Raw genomic sequence first — 12,424 nt, forward strand, 5'->3', positions numbered from 1 at the left:
TTCCTAGTTTTATATGAATAACTACAACCTGCTTGGATTTCTTGTTGCACTCGATACTTAAGCAACTCGATATATGTGAGTTCGTGATCTTGGATCTGCATTAAAATGAAATGATTTGAAAGAATAAAGAATTTTGAATATATTGGTCTTATTTTGATAAGCTTGGTCGTGTTTTGAATAGCTTGGCCATCTAATTCAATTATGATCTTTGAAAATTAGGTGAAATAAAACTAAACATAAATGTAAAACTAGGGATATGAAATTTTGGTTGTACACCACTTGTATGTGCCGGATACCATTGTGTCAAATTTTTTCTGAAATTAACTTTAAAAGTACTAAGTAAGATCATGAGATATAGCAATATATGTTTAAACTAACTTATATTTTGGTTGTACACCACTTGTATGTGCCGGATACCATTGTGTCAAATTTTTTCTGAAATTAACTTTAAAAGTACTAAGTAAGATCATGAGATATAGCAATATATGTTTAAACTAACTTATATTTTGGTTGTACACCACTTGTATGTGCCGGATACCATTGTGTCAAATTTTTTCTGAAATTAACTTTAAAAGTACTAAGTAAGATCATTTGTTTTTGCATAATATAATGCCAATATGGTTTCTTTTGATTTTATTTCATTTATAAGCAAATCAGATTTACCCAAAAACTCCACTCCATAAGCGTTCATTTGCTAAATTAAAAAGTGACAATGGGCTAGTCTGTTCCTTTCTCAAAATCAAGTTTTTTCCAGTGTTTTTCTAAATCCATCAAAGAGTTGATATTAGACCACCAAAGTTATATATGATATGAAGATACCATATGTGATTCTAAATGATGTATATTAATCGAAAAAATATATTCCTGTAAAGAAAAAAATAAGTTTTTATTAATTTGGAGGATTAGCCAATTGATAGAACTCTCAGAAAAAATTGAGAACTTTTTAATCCTCGTAGTGCACCCTTAAGTGAAAAGGTCGCAATTAAATTCAAGAACAATGATCAATAATAGGCATTTTAAAATATTATAAATCATTACCCTTATTTATATTATTACTTTTTTTTCGAAGATATCTAAAGCTTGCTATATGAAATATAGGAGAAAGGGACAGACTAGCCCATTGTCACTTTTTAATTTAGCAAATGAACGCTTATGGAGTGGAGTTTTTGGGTAAATCTGATTTGCTTATAAATGAAATAAAATCAAAAGAAACCATATTGGCATTATATTATGCAAAAACAAATGATCTTACTTAGTACTTTTAAAGTTAATTTCAGAAAAAATTTGACACAATGGTATCCGGCACATACAAGTGGTGTACAACCAAAATATAAGTTAGTTTAAACATATATTGCTATATCTCATGATCTTACTTAGTACTTTTAAAGTTAATTTCAGAAAAAATTTGACACAATGGTATCCGGCACATACAAGTGGTGTACAACCAAAATATAAGTTAGTTTAAACATATATTGCTATATCTCATGATCTTACTTAGTACTTTTAAAGTTAATTTCAGAAAAAATTTGACACAATGGTATCCGGCACATACAAGTGGTGTACAACCAAAATTTCATATCCCTAGTTTTACATTTATGTTTAGTTTTATTTCACCTAATTTTCAAAGATCATAATTGAATTAGATGGCCAAGCTATTCAAAACACGACCAAGCTTATCAAAATAAGACCAATATATTCAAAATTCTTTATTCTTTCAAATCATTTCATTTTAATGCAGATCCAAGATCACGAACTCACATATATCGAGTTGCTTAAGTATCGAGTGCAACAAGAAATCCAAGCAGGTTGTAGTTATTCATATAAAACTAGGAAAGAAAGAAATCAAATCCAATTTAATTGTAAGTGGCCGAATTGTCCATGTCGCTTCCTTGTTGATACACTTCCCGATGACAAGTACCACATACGAAAATGTATTAACACCCACAATCATTCTGCCCCTTTTCCAAACAAATCACAACAAATTACATCATATTTTTATAGATCTTATTTAACAAGATATTTTGAATCAAATCAAGACCGTGTTTACGCACAATTAAGGTGTTTCAAAGATCTTAATATCCCATTTGATAGTGGGATCATTCCGGAAATGTTTCAACAATCTACAGATGCTTTAAAAAAGTTTTCTAAACGCCTTCATGCAATCAATACCCGTTTCTCAGCGGATGATGTTACATCTCTTGCAATTTTTGTCGACATGGTTAAGAGTCATTCTCCAGATGATCTCATCGAGTTTATTCACGAGCCAGATCGTATGATTTTCTATTACGCCCCATTCGAAGCAAATGCTTTTTCACATCAAATACAAACTTATCACATTGATTCCACTTATAAGCTCTTGCGCTCTCGCATACCATTTTATGCCGTCACTGGCAAATTCGCGGAATCAATTGTTTTTCCGTTTTTGTATTTTTTCGTTTGGCCCGACACAAGTGAAAATATACAAGTTTGTCTCACAGCATATTTTGGCTCCATCAATCGCGAACCATCTTATTTTTCAATGGACTGCGCACCTCAAATCACAAATGCTGTTGAAACAGCCATCCCCTTATGCCAGATCATTTGGTGTGGCGTTCATGTGTTGCGCGCTGTCATGAGAAAGGCTGAAAAGTTTCAAGATCGTTCCAACTTCGAAACTTTCTATAACTTAATGAAGTTATTGGTCTTTGGTTCTGAAGAGGAAGAAATTGATCATGATGAAGTTTACAACAATTTAGAAGAAATTTTAAATGAGGAACCTGCTGCCCGTGAATACTTTGACCAACAGTGGCGCCATCATCTTGACAGGTGGATGCTTCGCTATAGAAATGAAGGAGATGGAACAAACAACATCTCGGAATCACATTTCAAGGTTTTGAAGCACCAGTACTTCCCAGAAAGGCGAAATCTTCGACTCGATGAACTTGTCATCGAGTTATATTCCAGTGTTGTTCCTTCATTCCTGATTAAGTTGCAAATTAAAGGTCTGGATTCAGAGAGAAGTGTTAAAGTTATCAAAAAAGTCACAAGAGATTTCGAAGAAATGACACAATTTAAGGATGGGCACTCATAGGCTCCTGACAGCATAAAAATGTTATTATCTCACAATATAAAAGGAATCATAGGAATCTACAACTATATCTATATTGTTGGAAGACTTCTTAATGTATCATGCATATAAGTTATATCAATAACTCCATTATGTTATATGATTGTAATCATATTTTCGTTTCATGTTCAAAAACATTAAAATCATACTAACTATATGAGTATTATATTTAGGAAGCTGATATATAGATATGATAAAATGCTAGGTTTTGTGATTAAGAATATATACTTATCTTTTAGAAAATAATACTTTTATAAAAAATTATATCTTATATAATCTAAAAATTTTGGACAATTAAAAAACATTAATTAAAAATAGAAGGTGAAAGTGTTTATTCAAAGAAGGTGCAAGATTATGATGTTTTGAGGGTGAAATAAATTTAATAATTATTTATGTGATTTAAGAGTAATACGATCATCGGTAGCTTGAAGACCTCTCTTTATAGCTCTTAATGCCGCAAACTTTTTTTGAACTTGCTTTGAATTTTTGAATGCTTTGATTAAATCTTTTGTTGTATCATACATTCTGAAATATCTGTTCATCATTTCTGGCATTGTTGGTAAATTTAACCTGTATCTTATTGCTACAATCGTTTCAAACATACTTTCATTGAAATGCAATATTGTGACTGCCATCCTAATTGGCCAAGAAGCATGCCAATTAAATTTTTTATTAGCAAGCATTGCTTTGATATGGTTTATCGATTCAACTACTTGAGTTGAATGAATCTTTTTTACCATATCAAAGATTTTTACGGTATCTTCGAGGAATTTTTTAAGTGTTTTTATAGCAGTTTTATTTTTTGCATATTTCCATGGTTTAATCATCTTGCATTTTTCAGGATCTGGACAAAATTTATGATTTCCGGCATAATGTTTAGCGGAATTCAACCATAAAAACTTCTTTGTTTTAATTGACATATGTGTGTCATTGAGAAGTTGCCTAAGCCAACGCAATAAATTCTTTGAAATGCTAGATAAGATTCTGAATTCTGGCAGTTTGAGCTTTTTCTGTATATTGTTAAGAAAATGTCCAGGATCTCTGTATTCTCTGATACCTTTGAACGTATTTTTGATTGTAGAAACAATTTTGACATCGCCATCATGCACAAAAAAATTTACACGTTTTTCATTATTCCAACGCTTCAGCATTCTTTTTAAGCCTTCAAATTCCATTTCATTTGATTTTCCGTTGAAATTACCTTTGAAATTTTTAAAAGATTTAGATATCACTTCCCAATCTACAATTTTTTTGAGTTTCTCTTCTACAAATTGTACATAGCAAAACATTGCATTTCTTCTCTGACTCCAAGAACCGTCAAACAAAAGTCCCGAACATTTTCTCATTCGAGATTTCCAATAATTAACAGATTCTCTGGCAACTTCTATGATAACACGACCAACCTTTTCTTGGACTCGATGAAATGTAGCTTCTGACGGAACTTTGATGTTATTCAGCATGAATTGAAATTCTGATTGGCAAAATGTAGCGCCGCTCAATAATACAGATAGCACAAATTCAACAGTGTTGACGACATATGGCTCTACCCTATTTTTCGCGCTTTGAACTAAGTTCTTTATACGCTTTGCAACTGCTTTTGTTCGCCGCGGCATGAAAAATGAAGAATAACTTGACGGTTTCTTGAACAAATGGTCGCACATTCAAATATTGTGATGTACGATCAGGATAAAAGAATGTTGTTGCCGTGAATTTAGAAAATAGCAAAATTTCAATTTACGCAATCGAGATATAACTTGATCGTTTGAGCGATAACCATGGCACCCATAGTATTAATGAAAGTACTCATACTTACAATTATTTTCTCCCATAGGAATATTGTTCAATATACTTCACCTATAGAGGAAATCTCGAAATAAAATCGAATTTTTTCAAAAATTACAAAAATCAATTTTTTACAAAGATGTTCGAAAAATAACATTATATACGCATCAAATCAAAGCATTATATGGAGCATTATAATTCTATATATGATTGTCCATCTTGCTGTTGTGCTATTTTTTTTAAACAATAATTTCATTGTTGAAATTAAATTTGCAATTTCAGTAAAAATTGCGACCCATCATTTTGAATATAATTGAATTAATACATTTATTGTAAGAATATTATATACCAAATATTAGACTTCCACATGAATCCTGGTATGATATTATAAGTATTGCAAAATTAGAAAAAAATATGCTCATGATATACTAAAATTCATGTTTCAAGGTTAACTTATAAATAAAATAAGTTCGAGAAATGCATCACTAAATATTTGAGCTTGTGCACTATAATGCTATATAATAGTCTTCACTGTTTTTAATATATTGACTTTGCTAGACTTGATTTTTTTCATCACCCTAATGAGTGCCCATCCTTAAAAAAGTCGAATGCATCAGTATGCTTGAAGCTGTTCAGAAAGGTCTGAAAAATGATACACTTGATCCCAACATTGTTTACTCAACATTAAAAATATTATTGCAAAGAAAACATTTGATTTAATAAACATTTAATTTATTATAATTAATTTTTTATTAAAGTATAGTAAAAAATGCTATAAATAAATTATTATATTTTATTAAAATGTGACTTTTAATAGTAAGTGAATAAAATAAATCCGGAATTGGGAAAGAAATAAGGTTAATTAAAAATAATGAAAATTACAAGTTTAAGGTTAATGAAAAAGTGACAATGGGCGAGTTTGTCCCCCACTCTGCAGGTCATGAAATTTTTGGGCCTTTTTTAGGTTCTTGAAAAACGAGTTTTTTTTGAAAATAAATTGCATAAATAGCATCATCATATATGTACCAATGATATGGTGTTTCGTACCGAAATGGCTAACAAAAAAGTGACAGAAAACCTTAAATTGCGCGGCAATTTTAATTAAAAAATAAACATTAATTTTTGTGATTGATATTATGCATTTTATTTATATTATATAAGATTTAAATTTAGGGGAAAAATTGGAAAAAAAATAAGATTGGAAGTCTTTAGGTAAGAAGGAAAGGGCAAGAGATATATAGTGTACCTATATACCTCTTGCCCTTTCATTCTAAGTAGAAATGGGAGAAACTTTGTCCGCATCATAAGTTATGCGGACAAAGTTTCTCCGATTTCTAATGGGAATTGCAGGCTATGAGGCACTGATATATAATCAGTACCTCATAGCCTACAATTCCCTTTATTAGACTTCCAAACTTTGAGTTAATGTCAAGACATTAACTCAAAGTTTGGAAAACTTCTCGTAAGAATCAATCGTCAAAAACCTCGATTGCAGTTATATTCATTGTGTTAAATTTGATTTATTTTGAAATTTTTATAAATTAAATTTTATATAACATAAAGCGTTATGAATTAGTATTTCCATATGAATTTTATCTCGAAAATAGTAATTCTATCCAGTTATATTTCGGTTAATTTTGGAAATTTCTAGGAATACTTTAAGATAGTATGATTATATATAACTCTGCCTTCATGATTTATTTTAGCTTTCGCGCAAATATCAGTTAACTTAACTCCATTATTTGATTTTGTGATGGCTTCACAAAGCCAATCAATATCAATCTCTTCTGGAGAATGTCTTCTCATCTAGAATATTTTCAATACTTTACATACAAACATTTTTATTTCTAAAAAACTTTTTAATTTTTTCTAGGATATATGAATGAAAATAGTTAGAACAAGATTTTGAAGCTCAAAACATTAAAAATTATTAAAGATTTGTATAATATGATTAAAAATGGGAAATAATATGAGGCAATATAAAGGAATATGAATATTAAATAAATATATCTAAATAGAAAGAATCAGAAAAATCAAATTATTGGCGCCAAAAATGTCACCTTTTTGGTGAGCCATTTCGGTATGAGATATGTACCAATGATATAGTAAAAAGAAAAATCATGGCTCTCGATCAAAATAATGAGAAAAATAAACATGCTAAAATTTTTTTGAAAATCAAGTTTTTTCCAGTGTTTTTCTAAATCCATCAAAGAGTTGATATTAGACCACCAAAGTTATATATGATATGAAGATACCATATGGAGTGGGGGACAAACTCGCCCATTGTCACTTTTTCATTAACCTTAAACTTGTAATTTTCATTATTTTTAATTAACCTTATTTCTTTCCCAATTCCGGATTTATTTTATTCACTTACTATTAAAAGTCACATTTTAATAAAATATAATAATTTATTTATAGCATTTTTTACTATACTTTAATAAAAAATTAATTATAATAAATTAAATGTTTATTAAATCAAATGTTTTCTTTGCAATAATATTTTTAATGTTGAGTAAACAATGTTGGGATCAAGTGTATCATTTTTCAGACCTTTCTGAACAGCTTCAAGCATACTGATGCATTCGACTTTTTTAAATTGTGTCATTTCTTCGAAATCTCTTGTGACTTTTTTGATAACTTTAACACTTCTCTCTGAATCCAGACCTTTAAATTTGCAACTTAATAGGAATGAAGAACAACACTGGAATATAACTCGATGACAAGTTCATCGAGTCGAAGATTTCGCCTTCTGGAATACTGGTGCTTCAAAACCTTGAAATGTGATTCCGAGATGTTGTTTGTTCCATCTCCTTCATTTCTATAGCGAAGCATCCACCTGTCAAGATGATGGCGCCACTGTGGTCAAAGTATTCACGGGCAGCAGGTTCCTCATTTAAAAATTTCTTCTAAATTGTTGTAAACTTCATCATGATCAATTCTCTCCTCTTCAGAACCAAAGACCAATAACTTCATTAAGTTATAGAAAGTTTCGAAAGTTGGAACGATCTTGAACTTTCAGCCTTTCTCATGACAGCGCGCAACACATGAACGCCACACCAAATGATCTGGCATAAGGGATGGCTGTTTCAACAGCATTTGTGATTTGAGGTGCGCAGTCCATTGAAAAAAAGATGTTCGCGATTGATGGAGCCAAAATATGCTGTGAGACAAACTTGTTATATTTTCACTTGTGCGGGCCAAACGAAAAAATACAAAAACGAAAAACAATTGATTCCGCGAATTTGCCAGTGACGGCATAAAATGGTATGCGAGAGCGCAAGAGCTTATAAGTGGAATCAAATGTGATAAGTTTGTATTTGATGTGAAAAAACATTTGCTTCGAATGGGGCGTAATAGAAATCATACGATCTGGCTCGTGAAATAAACTCGATGAGATCATCTGGAGAATGACTCTTAACCATGTCGACAAAAATTGCAAGAGATGTAACATCATCCACTGAGAAACGGGTATTGATTGCATGAAGGCGTTTAGAAAACTTTTTTAAAGCATCTGTAGATTGTTGAAACATTTCCGGAATGATCCCACTATCAAATGGGATATTAAGATCTTTGAAACACCTTAATTGTGCGTAAACACGGTCTTGATTTGATTCAAAATATCTTGTTAATAAGATCTATAAAAATATGATGTAATTTGTTGTGATTTGTTTGGAAAAGGGGCAGAATGATTGTGGGTGTTAATACATTTTCGTATGTGGTACTTGTCATCGGGAAGTGTATCAACAAGGAAGCGACATGGACAATTCGGCCACTTACAATTAAATTGGATTTGATTTCTTTCTTTCCTAGTTTTATATGAATAACTACAACCTGCTTGGATTTCTTGTTGCACTCGATACTTAAGCAACTCGATATATGTGAGTTCGTGATCTTGGATCTGCATTAAAATGAAATGATTTGAAAGAATAAAGAATTTTGAATATATTGGTCTTATTTTGATAAGCTTGGTCGTGTTTTGAATAGCTTGGCCATCTAATTCAATTATGATCTTTGAAAATTAGGTGAAATAAAACTAAACATAAATGTAAAACTAGGGATATGAAATTTTGGTTGTACACCACTTGTATGTGCCGGATACCATTGTGTCAAATTTTTTCTGAAATTAACTTTAAAAGTACTAAGTAAGATCATTTGTTTTTGCATAATATAATGCCAATATGGTTTCTTTTGATTTTATTTCATTTATAAGCAAATCAGATTTACCCAAAAACTCCACTCCATAAGCGTTCATTTGCTAAATTAAAAAGTGACAATGGGCTAGTCTGTCCCTTTCTCATGACCTGCACTCGGAGGATAAAAAATTTTAAAAAGTGGAGATTTAGTCTTCAAAATCATATGATAGATTATATAAATGGCATATATTAGATATTCTATATTATTTTTGGTAAAAACCGATGGAAATGAAATAATTCGTATATTTTTTTCGAAAATCACTGAAAACTCATAAAATCAACAAATTAGAAAAATTTTGTTCAAAATGATGATGGTTGAACTTCATATTTCATATAAATAAAAAATTTAATTAATCTCAGCAATTAAAAGTTATTTGTTTAGTAATACAACAATTTAGTAGTATTTAATTATAAATCATATAACAAAATAGGCAGAAAACCAATGTTTGAGATTTTCGTAAATAATGTCATAAGACGAAATGGTGGAAGTGAGGTGAAGTCAAAAAGTGACACATATTTGGCCGGCTAAATTCCCTTTTAGTTTACATGTCAAAATTACAATAAATTAACTATTTTGCTTAGCAATTAGCTATGTATTAAAACTAAAATTATTACTATTCAATTCTTTACATTCAAATATTAAACAATTCAAATTTAATAACAAAGATATTACAATAAATAAAAAAATGATTAAAAATGTCCCTGAAAATTTTCTGAAAGCTATCTCGTGTTTAGGTCTCAATTTTTTAGAAATAGAAAAAGATTGGATTTAACTTTCAAACATTATATATAGTTTTGTATATGGAAGCCTTTAAATACAAGTTAATGATATGGAGTTGTATTGCGAGGAAGAGGGAATCAAAGAAATTGACGAAGTTCCAGAATTTTATTCAACAATTCTTAATCAATTAACAAAAACTATACCGAAACTTATCTTACCATCCAAATCAAATCACATTACATACGGAATAAACATTTAATCTTTTACCATTAAAATTATATTTATACGTTATTTGATTTTTTTACGTCTAAGTTGAATAGGATAATAGCCGAAGATATAAAGTAACTATAGTTTACAAGCTAAGGAACAAATCAGCATTGAAACTAAAAAATGCTGAAATATTATAATAAATTGAAGAAATACTGTGATAGAATACCTAGTTATACTAGATACTATTATAATATGAATTCATTTGTATTGAATATCGATAATAAAAAATCGATGAAATATTAAAATGAGAATAAATTAATAATGAGATTATAAATTAGAATTATTTCTCTTTTATTTAAAATAAAAACTTAGTTCTATTTAAATTCGATAAAGAAGTACGAAAAAGTTGTATTATACGTATGATGTTGCCCGATGTTTGGTAACACTATTGTAGAATATAAGCATATATGATAGAAAAGCAATATGCTTAATATCGAGTAATTCTAATTTTTTACGAAATTATTCAAATACGTTATTTTTTAAAATGAAAAGATAAGCATACAATTATGCAGTAGTTTGCGCACATATACTATGCTGATGAAAGTTGGTCTCTAATTCGAAACTTGAGTCTGTCAAATTGACGTTCCATCTTATTTTAATCGATATTCAATACAAATGAATTCATATTATAATAGTATCTAGTATAACTAGGTATTCTATCACAGTATTTCTTCAATTTATTATAATATTTCAGCATTTTTTAGTTTCAATGCTGATTTGTTCCTTAGCTTGTAAACTATAGTTACTTTATATCTTCGGCTATTATCCTATTCAACTTAGACGTAAAAAAATTAAATAACGTATAAATATAATTTTAATGGTAAAAGATTAAATGTTTATTCCGTATGTAATGTGATTTGATTTGGATGGTAAGATAAGTTTCGGTATAGTTTTTGTTAATTGATTAAGAATTGTTGAATAAAATTCTGGAACTTCGTCAATTTCTTTGATTCCTTCTTGAAGCGTTGAAATTTCTTATTGACTCTCTTAGATCTTTAACAACTCCATCTACAATCCAAAGCGGTAATTTACTTGAATCATATTTTTCTGAAATTTCGTAAAATTTGTTAGGTGTGTACCATGTATGTAATGTCGGGTTTTTTGGTAAACTTGTGTGTGGGTTTGAATTGTAATTTTCTATAAGACTTTGTATATCATTCCATGTGGCGTCTTCAATTTCCACATTTTGCCAAAACCTTTCAATTTTCCCATTCATATATGGGCAATGTGGGAGAATTGTAATACTTTGAACGTTCGCATTTTGTAATAAATTTCGAAAAACCCCAAAATTTTCTGTTCCGTTATCACTCCATATAGCAAAGGGCTTCCCATATTTTTGGAAACATTGGTCAATTACTCTACTTGTTTGCGCAGCTTCTTTTGTTTCCAAGTGAGCCCATGCTAAAATTTTTCGGGATTTATCGTCAATAACCGCATAAAGATATTCACCCTGACGATGTTTAAAAAAATGAATATCGACATGCCATATTAAGTTTATATATACTGCTTCGTATTTTGTTTTTCCTTTTGGTACTGAATTTTTGGCAGGTTGAACGATATTCAGAATTTTGAAACACTTCTTTACAGTTCTTTCTGAAAAGTTTGTTTCCAATAATTTTTTGTTAAAATAATCGGTTGATTTTTCCAAATTTTGAGTAGTTTCTGTATGAACGATATATGGATCTTCAGATAATTCCGACTCAATTTGTGGATCTTCTTCGGAAGAATTGGAAGAAAAAAGTTTTTCTGCTGATGAATCAGAATCAGAATTTGTATACTCAGAAAGATATTCTGAAGAATTTGAAAAACCTATTGGATTTGTATTTAATTGTGAAATTGGTAAATCATCTAAATCATGATTAGCATTTTCGGTTTCCCTTTGAATTAACATATCCTTATCGGTAATACTTCTTCCGTATGCTCTTGATATTCCGATTTTTTTAACTTTTTGATGTAATTTATTTACTGTATCTAATAATTCCTCAGGTGGTTCGATTGGTTTACGCCCTGGTTTAAATTTTGTGTCAGGAATTCCATTTGATTTAATTGCTAAGTGGAATGTTTTTTTAGATATTGATGGTATAATGCGTCCATCAGTGAGTTGGACATTGCTAAGTATTGTTTTGAGTTTTTGACCTTGATTAATTTGTTCAATTGCAGATTGAATCCAATTTATATCAATTAGATCGTAGATCTTTCGACTCATCTGAAATTTTATAACTTTTGAAAGAAACCGTAAAAATTGTGAAACATGCTTTTTAATAAAAAACAATTTTGATGAAAACCATAAATTAACTTAAAATTGAAATAAATTTTTGAAATCTATGATATTGAATAAAAAAATTTATA

At 29.7% G+C, this 12,424-nt stretch overlaps 18 annotated features.

The window, feature by feature from the left end:
• Positions 1-735: part of a mobile genetic element that runs on past the window's edge.
• Positions 698-735: a terminal%2Cinverted (terminal inverted repeat of MuDR-5_TvMULE4 transposon ID:TVAGG3_0114600).
• A 363-nt stretch (positions 736-1,098) lies between these two features.
• Positions 1,099-1,136: a terminal%2Cinverted (terminal inverted repeat of MuDR-5_TvMULE4 transposon ID:TVAGG3_0114620).
• Positions 1,099-3,054: a mobile genetic element.
• Positions 3,055-5,483: a mobile genetic element.
• Positions 5,484-5,820: a mobile genetic element.
• Positions 5,783-5,820: a terminal%2Cinverted (terminal inverted repeat of MuDR-5/MuDR-7_TvMULE4 transposon ID:TVAGG3_0114640).
• A 284-nt stretch (positions 5,821-6,104) lies between these two features.
• Positions 6,105-6,311: a mobile genetic element.
• An 838-nt stretch (positions 6,312-7,149) lies between these two features.
• Positions 7,150-7,187: a terminal%2Cinverted (terminal inverted repeat of MuDR-5_TvMULE4 transposon ID:TVAGG3_0114660).
• Positions 7,150-9,187: a mobile genetic element.
• Positions 9,150-9,187: a terminal%2Cinverted (terminal inverted repeat of MuDR-5_TvMULE4 transposon ID:TVAGG3_0114660).
• A 948-nt stretch (positions 9,188-10,135) lies between these two features.
• Positions 10,136-10,164: a mobile genetic element.
• Positions 10,136-10,164: a terminal%2Cinverted (terminal inverted repeat of ISTv1 transposon ID:TVAGG3_0114670).
• A 568-nt stretch (positions 10,165-10,732) lies between these two features.
• Positions 10,733-10,782: a mobile genetic element.
• Positions 10,733-10,782: a terminal%2Cinverted (terminal inverted repeat of ISTv2 transposon ID:TVAGG3_0114680).
• A 293-nt stretch (positions 10,783-11,075) lies between these two features.
• Positions 11,076-12,281: a mobile genetic element.
• A 75-nt stretch (positions 12,282-12,356) lies between these two features.
• Positions 12,357-12,405: a mobile genetic element.
• Positions 12,357-12,405: a terminal%2Cinverted (terminal inverted repeat of ISTv2 transposon ID:TVAGG3_0114700).
• Positions 12,406-12,424: the final 19 nt, after the last annotated feature.

The sequence above is a fragment of the Trichomonas vaginalis genome, chromosome IV (assembly GCF_026262505.1).
Source record: "Trichomonas vaginalis G3 chromosome IV, whole genome shotgun sequence".
Lineage (NCBI taxonomy): Eukaryota > Parabasalia > Trichomonadida > Trichomonadidae > Trichomonas > Trichomonas vaginalis.